This window comes from Equus asinus, chromosome 2, assembly GCF_041296235.1.
Source record: "Equus asinus isolate D_3611 breed Donkey chromosome 2, EquAss-T2T_v2, whole genome shotgun sequence".
Taxonomy (NCBI): domain Eukaryota; kingdom Metazoa; phylum Chordata; class Mammalia; order Perissodactyla; family Equidae; genus Equus; species Equus asinus.
Genome location: NC_091791.1, coordinates 86,578,441 through 86,586,360, shown reverse-complemented (window position 1 = coordinate 86,586,360; position 7,920 = coordinate 86,578,441). Strand labels below are relative to the sequence as shown.

General features: G+C 53.9%; 1 non-coding gene across 1 annotated transcript; it reads left to right on the top strand.

Annotated features, from left to right (window-relative positions):
* On the top strand, window positions 1–119 carry LOC139044610 (5S ribosomal RNA). Its single transcript, XR_011501677.1, has one exon. It is a non-coding gene; the product is annotated as a 5S ribosomal RNA (ribosomal RNA).
* Window positions 120–7,920: the final 7,801 nt, after the last annotated feature.

The window sequence follows — 7,920 nt, the reverse complement described above, 5'->3', positions numbered from 1 at the left end:
GTCTACGGCCATACCACCCTGAACGCGCCCGATCTCGTCTGATCTCGGAAGCTAAGCAGGGTCGGGCCTGGTTAGTACTTGGATGGGAGACCGCCTGGGAATACCGGGTGCTGTAGGCTTTTGCCTCCCTCGCCTTTTGCCGCCGGCCGGGCGCGGCTCCCTCCGCGCTCCTGCCGCCCCTCCTCCGTCCTGCGGCCTCCGGCCTCCGTCCTCCGCGGACGCCCCCCACCCCTCCAGCCAGCCCGACCCCCCCCACCCTCCCCCTCCCCTCCCGCCCCCCTCCGCACCGCGGGCCCGCCGGCGCCGCCCATGGGCAGGGCCCAACCCCTCCCCGCCACAGCCCAACCCTTCCAGCTCGCGGCCCCACCCGAACCCAGGGCCAATCGGGGCCAGCCCGGCGGGACCGGGACCGGGACCGGGACCGGGACCCCGACGCCGCACACGCCGCCGGCCGGCTCCCTCTGGCCTCGGCCTCTTCCCACCCGCTCGGCTCCCGCTCCGGTGACACCCCAGCCCTTCCCTCGGCGCCCCGCCCCCGCCGCCCCAGCCGCCGGGTAGAGTCGTCCTGTCAGGTGGAACGGATTCCACGGCGGTGCCGGGAGGCCCAAACGGGTCCCAAAGCGACCAGCCCCGCCCACCGAGGAAAGGCACCTGGTCAGGCTTTTCCAGACACCGCCCGCTTCTCCAAGGACAGGGCGGACTGGGTTAGAGAGGAGCGTCTCGGGCACCTCACCCAAGACGGGATGGCTTCTGCCTTTGCTGGCGTCTCTGCCGCTGCAGGTCATCTTCTAAAACCTGGTACCCGCTTGCTTGTCCTTGAGAGGCTCATTCACAATCAACACTCCTTTCCCGACCTAAGTTTGTCCCTGTCAGATTGTCTCGCTTTTCCTTCCAGAAGCCCCCTTCCCGGGGTGGGGGGGAGGGGGGGAGGTGGTGGGGGTGGGTAGGGGGGTGGGTGGGTCTGAGTTTCAAGCTCCACCTGACTAGGATCCCATTCTGCTTTCGCCTTCGGGCGGTCCTGCCTCGCTTGGAAACGCTGCTACGTTGCTCCTGGTGGATGAGCTTGCGTTCGTTTTGAGTTTGAGAACGCTGGATGCAAAGACGAGGAGTCTTGATGGCTGAGGCTTTTGGTGTCCCCTCACTCGGGGGCCTCCCTCTCTTCCCGCCTCCCCCCGCCTCCCCACCCACCCCCTCACACCCGACCCCTACCACCCCAGGGCCCCGGCCGGGCCCCGCCCCTCCAGGCCGCATCTGTCAGAGGGAGTTGAAAAGCCTCCTGACAGGACACGTCCTCCCTCAGCAGCCAGCCCTTCCTGGCTCCCTGGCTTCAGCTTTCCGTTCGCGTGGCTCGGGCAGCCTTTCGCATCTTCTTTGCACCTGCCTGTGTTTGCAACAGAGGACCGTGGCCAAGGGATCCAGGAAACCGGGAGGAGAGCTGGCTTCCGGGGAGGCGAATGGGAAGGACAGGGAGGCAGAGAGGGAGCCTTGCCTCAGAGAACGGACTTTGAACCCCCGAAGGGAAAAGTCCTCCAGATAAATCACGTCTTCCCCACCGAATCCAAGAGCCATACTCGCTCGCTGTGGAAAAATGGGGACATCCCGGTCAAAGCAGGACGAGAGAGGACCCAAAGCTCCCTCCTCTCCCCGTTCAGCCATCGTCGTCCTGGGAGGGAGTCTCTTCGCGGTTCGCTTCTCCTGCCGGCCCCGTTTCCCCTCCTGCCAACCCAGAGCCTGTTGCTGACCCTCAATTTCGCCCCCGCTGGCTCGGCGTTTTGTTTGACTTTTCTTCTCTGTCACCTCAAGGTTTTGCTTGTTCATAATCCTTTCTCGCGTGAGCTCTTTTGGTACAAGGAAGGCAAGTTCATTTGTCACCTATCGGACTGGGGTATCCTGGGCAATGTGTCCACCTGCACTTGAACAGAATGAGGCCTGTGCTGTCATCGGGAAGGCCTTGTCCATGTCTGGTAGATGGAGCTGCTTTCTAGCGTCCTGTTCTTGGTCCTGACTTTTCTGCCTTGTCCTTCTGTCATCCCACACATTCCAAGGTTGCCCCTCCTAAGGAGGAAAAGACCCAGAATGACGGAGCATTGAGATGAACAACGACATTCACAGACACATGCACATGCTCGCTACCACAAACAGAGAGAGAGAGTTTTGGTGCCTGTCTATTGTTCCTCAGTGTCCATGTCATGGCGTATTTTTCTTAGTTTCCCTGGTCTGTAGACTCCCTGTCTGCATGTTTTTGGCCCTCAGGGTTGATCGCCAGCCCCAGGGCCCCTTTTTCTTGCTCAGCTCAGCTGCTGCACCCCGCCCTCATGTGAGGTGGTGGTCTCTTGTGCTGAGCTTCTGTATGTCAATATCAGTGTCTCTCTGTGTCCACTGGGTGTCTGTCTAGGTCTGTTCTTGGATCCTCTCAATTTCTTTGTCTGTCTCTGTATTTCTCAGGTTCCTCATTCAGGAGCTGTCCAGGGTCCCCGCGAGGTCTTCATGGGCACGGGTTCTTGGTCTTTCTGCACATTCTTGGGGCAAAAGTGGCCCCAGAGGAAGGGTGGCGTGGTTCTTCCAATTTCCTCTGCTTGCGGTGATGGCTCCAATAGTGTTTTGGCAAGTTGGGACCAGGCTAGGGCAGCGGCGGTGGCTGTAGTCCCGGTTGGGTGGCTCCTCTGCGCAGAGGGGACTCAGAGGACCACTGACCCTGGGCCCTGACACCCTGATGCTGCGATGCCCTAATGCCCCAGACCACATGTCCTCAAACAGCCTGATCTCCTGCATTGCCCGCTGTATCTGAGTGGGCAGGGGTCCTGGAGATTCCTTGGATGTAGTGGGAGAGAGCCTAGACTTGTGCCCCACCACCTCCTCCACACAACTCCTATGGTGCTATAAGCCTGTTGGGCCCTGGGCAGGCAGCAGGGCATTGCCCAGCAGGGTTTGTTTCCTGTTTTTCTGTGACAGATGGATGCAATGGGAGTCATTGGGAAGGCATTGGTGTTTCTCACTTTTTATCTGGCTTTAATCGGCCTTGTGGCCTCTGATATATAGCAGAGCATGTTCAAACTCACCTCTTGGATTCCCAAGGAATGACTTCAAAGTAATGCAGTGATAAACTGTTTTAGGCAGAGTGGTAAGTAATTTGAATCATTACCTTATCTCTGTCACTTTTTATCATTATAACCATCTTTCATTCTTATGATCCTGTCTGTCTTTTAGTATATTAAAAATTTGAGTCCTTTTCCCCAGGGAAAGAAGACTTCATGCTTTTTCTCCTCAGCTCCTGTGCCGAGGATATCTCTCAGCAGATCTAGAAGGATTTCTCTTTAAATACTTCCCATGATCTGGTGCCCATTGCCTTCATCAAGTCTCCTAGGATTTCAGTGCATTTTCCACCATGTGATGAGCAGACCACTCACTACCCAGAGATTCATAGCGTATCTCAAAGAATAGGCAACATGATTGAAAATCTAATACATTTCATCCAAGGCCAAAAGGTGTTTTACAAAGATGGATGTCTATAGATGGATGGGTGATGGAGGGAGGGGTGGAGGGGGACACATAATTTTACGTGTCTGTGTCACAAGGAACATCTTCCAGTCAGTGGATTACCTTATTTTTTTACTTGTAGGGGATTTTCATTAGCTTCCAAAGGAAATTGAAGAGGAAAGCAAATAAATATTCCTTAAAGAAACTCTCTAATGTTATAAAACTTGTTCTGAAGAAGATTGACTCTTGTAGTAAAACTGTTGAAGTGGGGCCATGTCATTGTCATGAGCAGCCACTCACTGCCCTCTGATGGCCACGTGTGAAATGGCAGGAGTGCTGCAGGGCTTCCTGGTTCTGTCAGCAAAAGAAGGCACCTTGACACTTAGACATATTCATAGGATTGCAGTTAGACCGAAACAAATTCTGTAAGATTCAATGTTTTGGGGGTGCCTTCTAGTAGAAGTCATTGTCTTTTTACTTGACACTATGAAAAAATAGGCCTCTCCCCACGTGTAGTGTTTCACGGAGTATTACTGAGAGCCTGAGTCAGGCCCTGGGTTCCAGAGCAGAAAACAGAGACAAGATCGCTGCCTCCCAGGACCCGCAGGGGGTGGGGTGGGAAAGTGTGGGGATCAGCGGTCTACATTGCAGCACCTTATGTCTGGTTGAAGAAAACAGTGTATCACCACAAAGCGTATGTATGCAAACCTTCTGATTAAACAATCAAACATTTTAGGAAATTGGAAAACTATCACTCAACACATTTGTTCCTTCCATCTAAATTTAGATATAGAGTTAGTCCAAAAATCGGATCACCCTATATTTCTACTCACTTTTCATTTAGTATCAATAATTATTCCTGCCTTTTAATATTGTTGAATATGTGATTTCAATGGCTGCATAGCATTCCTTATCACATCTTGTACGCAGTTAACTGCTTCTGTGGTTCCTGCTGCCATCTTCCTCCATCAACCACACCTTGATTGTGTCTCAAAGTGGAGTTCAAGAGATAGCATGTCCAGGCAGCTTCCAAATCTAGAATTATTCCCTGAACTTCCAGAGTACTTTCCCTTTTTTCTCTTTTTTCCTCTTAGGATGGCAGGTGCTTCATACCATGTCTCATCTCCTTTTTTAGATTGGGCCAAGGTGCTGCTCAGTCAATTCTCCATCAAGCCCTTAGCCCAGTGCTTGGCATATGGTAAAAGTTTAGCAAAGATTTGAAAAACACAATAAATCTAAATGAGCTACTGATTGTCACAGAGAAATTTAATTGTCCATCAAAATCCATTCTCTGCTCCTTGGAGCGCACAGCTGAACTCCATTATCCAGCCTCCCTTGGGGCCATATGACCATGTCTTTGCCTAGGGAAGAGGAAAGGAACTGACGTGCGCCGTTCTAGACCTGGCTGATAAAGTCCTCTCATGTGCATTTCTTCATGTCCTTTCCCCTGATGCTGATGGATGCAGATGTGGATGATGTCCTAGGGATGGAGAAGGCAAACGGGGGAAGAACTGTGGGTTCCTGAAGGACCATGTGAAGGAATGTGTCTCTCCAAAAGGAACACCCACCTGCACTGTAATGTGGGACAATATATAGTGATGTGCTGCTGAAATTTGGGGAGTTATTTGGTAAGTCAGCAAAACCTAATATATCCACGAAAGGTTTAAATCACAGGACTAACAAATAGTTATCAGTCTAGTACATTTAAAACGACCAAAGTGAATTTGGCTCTAACAATCAAGCTGGTCAGTGGCGGCATGGAGCCTCTTATCTACTCATTCAGCAACTGCACCGTGAGCACTCAAATAGTCCCAGAGCTGGAAAACCCAACAAGGTCCCTGCCCTCCAGGAGCTCAGTCTGGAGGGGAAAGTGGACAAAACCATGAAAACAAAAACATGTAAATAAAAAAGCAATTGCTATGTGGAAAAACAGCAGGCGCTACAGTGGAGTGCTGGGCTCCACTAGGTGAGGGGTCTGGCAAGCCTGCATGGGGGTGACATTTGTATTTCCAGCAGCAGGACAAGGAGGAGCCAGCCCTGCACAAACCCGGGGAGAGTTGCCTGGCAGAAGGCCCAACACAGCAGACGCTTGGAGGCAGAAGTGAGTTTGGCCAGAGAGGAGGTTAGACTGGAGGCCAGTGTGGCTGGAGGGAGCTTGGGAGGACAGTAGGGGAGGAGGGAGGAGGGAGGGGGCAGGGCCAGGGCCTCAGGCAGGACGACAGTATTAGTGATCTATTGCTACTGCGGTGTAACATTTCCCCAAACTTAGCGGCTTAACCACAGACATTTATAATCTTACAGTGTCAGTGGACCAGGAGTCCAGCAGCGCTCAACTGGTGCTTCTGCCGGGGTCTCTCAGGAAGCTGGGGCTGGGGTCTCACCTGAGGCAGGCCCTGCTTCACTCAGGGTCTGACTCACTCAGGGGCTATTAACGGGGTTCTGTTTGGACTGAAGGCCTGAGCCCCTCTCTGTCTGTCAGTCTCCCTCAGTGCAAGGCCACGTGGGCCTCTCTCCATCTCCACCCATAACACAGAGGCTTGTTCCCCAGAGCGAGGGATCTGAGGGAGAGAGAGAGAACCAGGGCAGAGGGAGCAGCGGCCAGGCAGTGACTGTCTATAACCAAGTCTTGGAAGAAGCGGCACTGGGTCACTTTGCATCTTCTGTGGAATAGAAGTGAGTCACAAAGTCCAGTCCACACTCATGGGGAGGGGATGACACAAGGATGTGTCCCCCAGAAGGTGGGATCACAGGGAGCCACTAGGGGAGAAGGTGAAGGCCCGAGAGGTTCAGGTCTTTGCCCAGAATCACACACTAGTGAGAAGGTGGAGCCAGGTATGAACCCAGCTCTGCATCCTCAAAGTGGGGCCCTGGCTGCCCCCAGGCTTTCTTAGGGGGCCTGGAAAGACCTGTGCTGGTGTAACTGTGTACAGATATGGAGATGGCCTGGGGGTGAGGGGGGGCAGTCGGCAGTCTAGATGGGCATTTGGTAAGTTGCTGTCTGAGGAGGAGTCCAGGTCAGGGGACCCCCTGAGGGCACCCCTCTCCACATCACACCCAGGGTGGAGGGAGCCATGGAAAGGGGATTCCTGAGGTGCCCCTTATCTGTGCCATGATAATGCAAGGCCCTCAGGCTTTCATCTCTTTTCCCTCCTTGGTGGAGGTTTGTACAGACTGTGCTGTGTGTGTGGAGGGGAGAGTCACACGGGTGTGAGAGGTGGCAAAGACACTGAGGCTCCCACCTGGCTTCCGGGCACTGTCTACAGAGCACCACATGGGAGGCCAGACAGGTGTGGATCAGCAGGGTGCTCCACTCCTTCTCCCTGAGGAGAGGAAGATGCCCCACGCCACCAACAGAGTCCACCACCGGCTCAGGTCAATGCAGATGCAATACCCAGGGCCCCATTCAGCCAAAGAGGGCCCCAATCCCAAACGCCCTGATACTCCCCTGGGCTCCCTCCAAGAGTCCTGCTCTCCCCAAAATCTGAGTCCTTGTCTCCTCCCCCAAGCCACCCTCACTGCCCAGCAGCTGCCTTGGCCAGACACAAAGTCACTGTCCATACACTTATCAGAACATCAGAAAAGAGGCTTTATACCATTTCACCTCATGTCCAGTCAAGAGTATTTTTGCATCTTTCTACAGATTTCCAGTTCTAACTCCTGTCCCCAGGTGTCCACATTGGCCTGACCGTCCTTCCACACCTTCTCCAGGTCTTACACATCCTCATGATTCATAACAATGCTTTCACCCAAAAGGACATGGGCTCAAGGTACTAAGCCTGTCACTCTGCAATTTGCTGCCCTAAGGATATACCCCCATAGCCCCTCTGGGTCAGGGCCTTGGGCCTCCCTGGGCTGCAGAACATTCCAGTAGGGAGAGCGGTCGCCACAGCAATTCAGCCCCCCCACTGATGTGGGACCCCCTGTTGCCATTTCATCAGTGCTACACTGACCACCCTGCGTGTCCTCCTGTCCTGACCCTTCCCAGTCCAGGAAAAGCTCTGCGTTCTCGCCTCTACAGTGGGATGTTTGTCAGGACTCACATGGATGTAGTTAACACAGGGAGGTGCTGTTGATACTCAGCTGACAAACCAACCTGAGATGCCAACGTGTTTATTCCCTCCTTACCTCAAATCCTACTTTTAATGCCAAGTGCCTTTTTCCTCCTACGGGCACTCCTGACCTACCTCCTGCCACAGGTCACTGACGGCTTGGGGGTTTGGTCTGAGCTCCAGCCCCAGCCCTCCTGGTGTCTACAGTGCTGCTCTGACTGCATGTCCCTCCTCTGTCCCACCCCAGGGTGGAAGTGCATTGACAGAGAACAGGAATGAGGCCTGCATGGTGTGGACCGTCCAGGCAGGGATGCTGCAGAAGCTACTGAAGCACCTGGTGCCCACCTTCCTGAGCAGCAGCCCCACCTACGTCCCCACCCTTCTGGGCACCTGC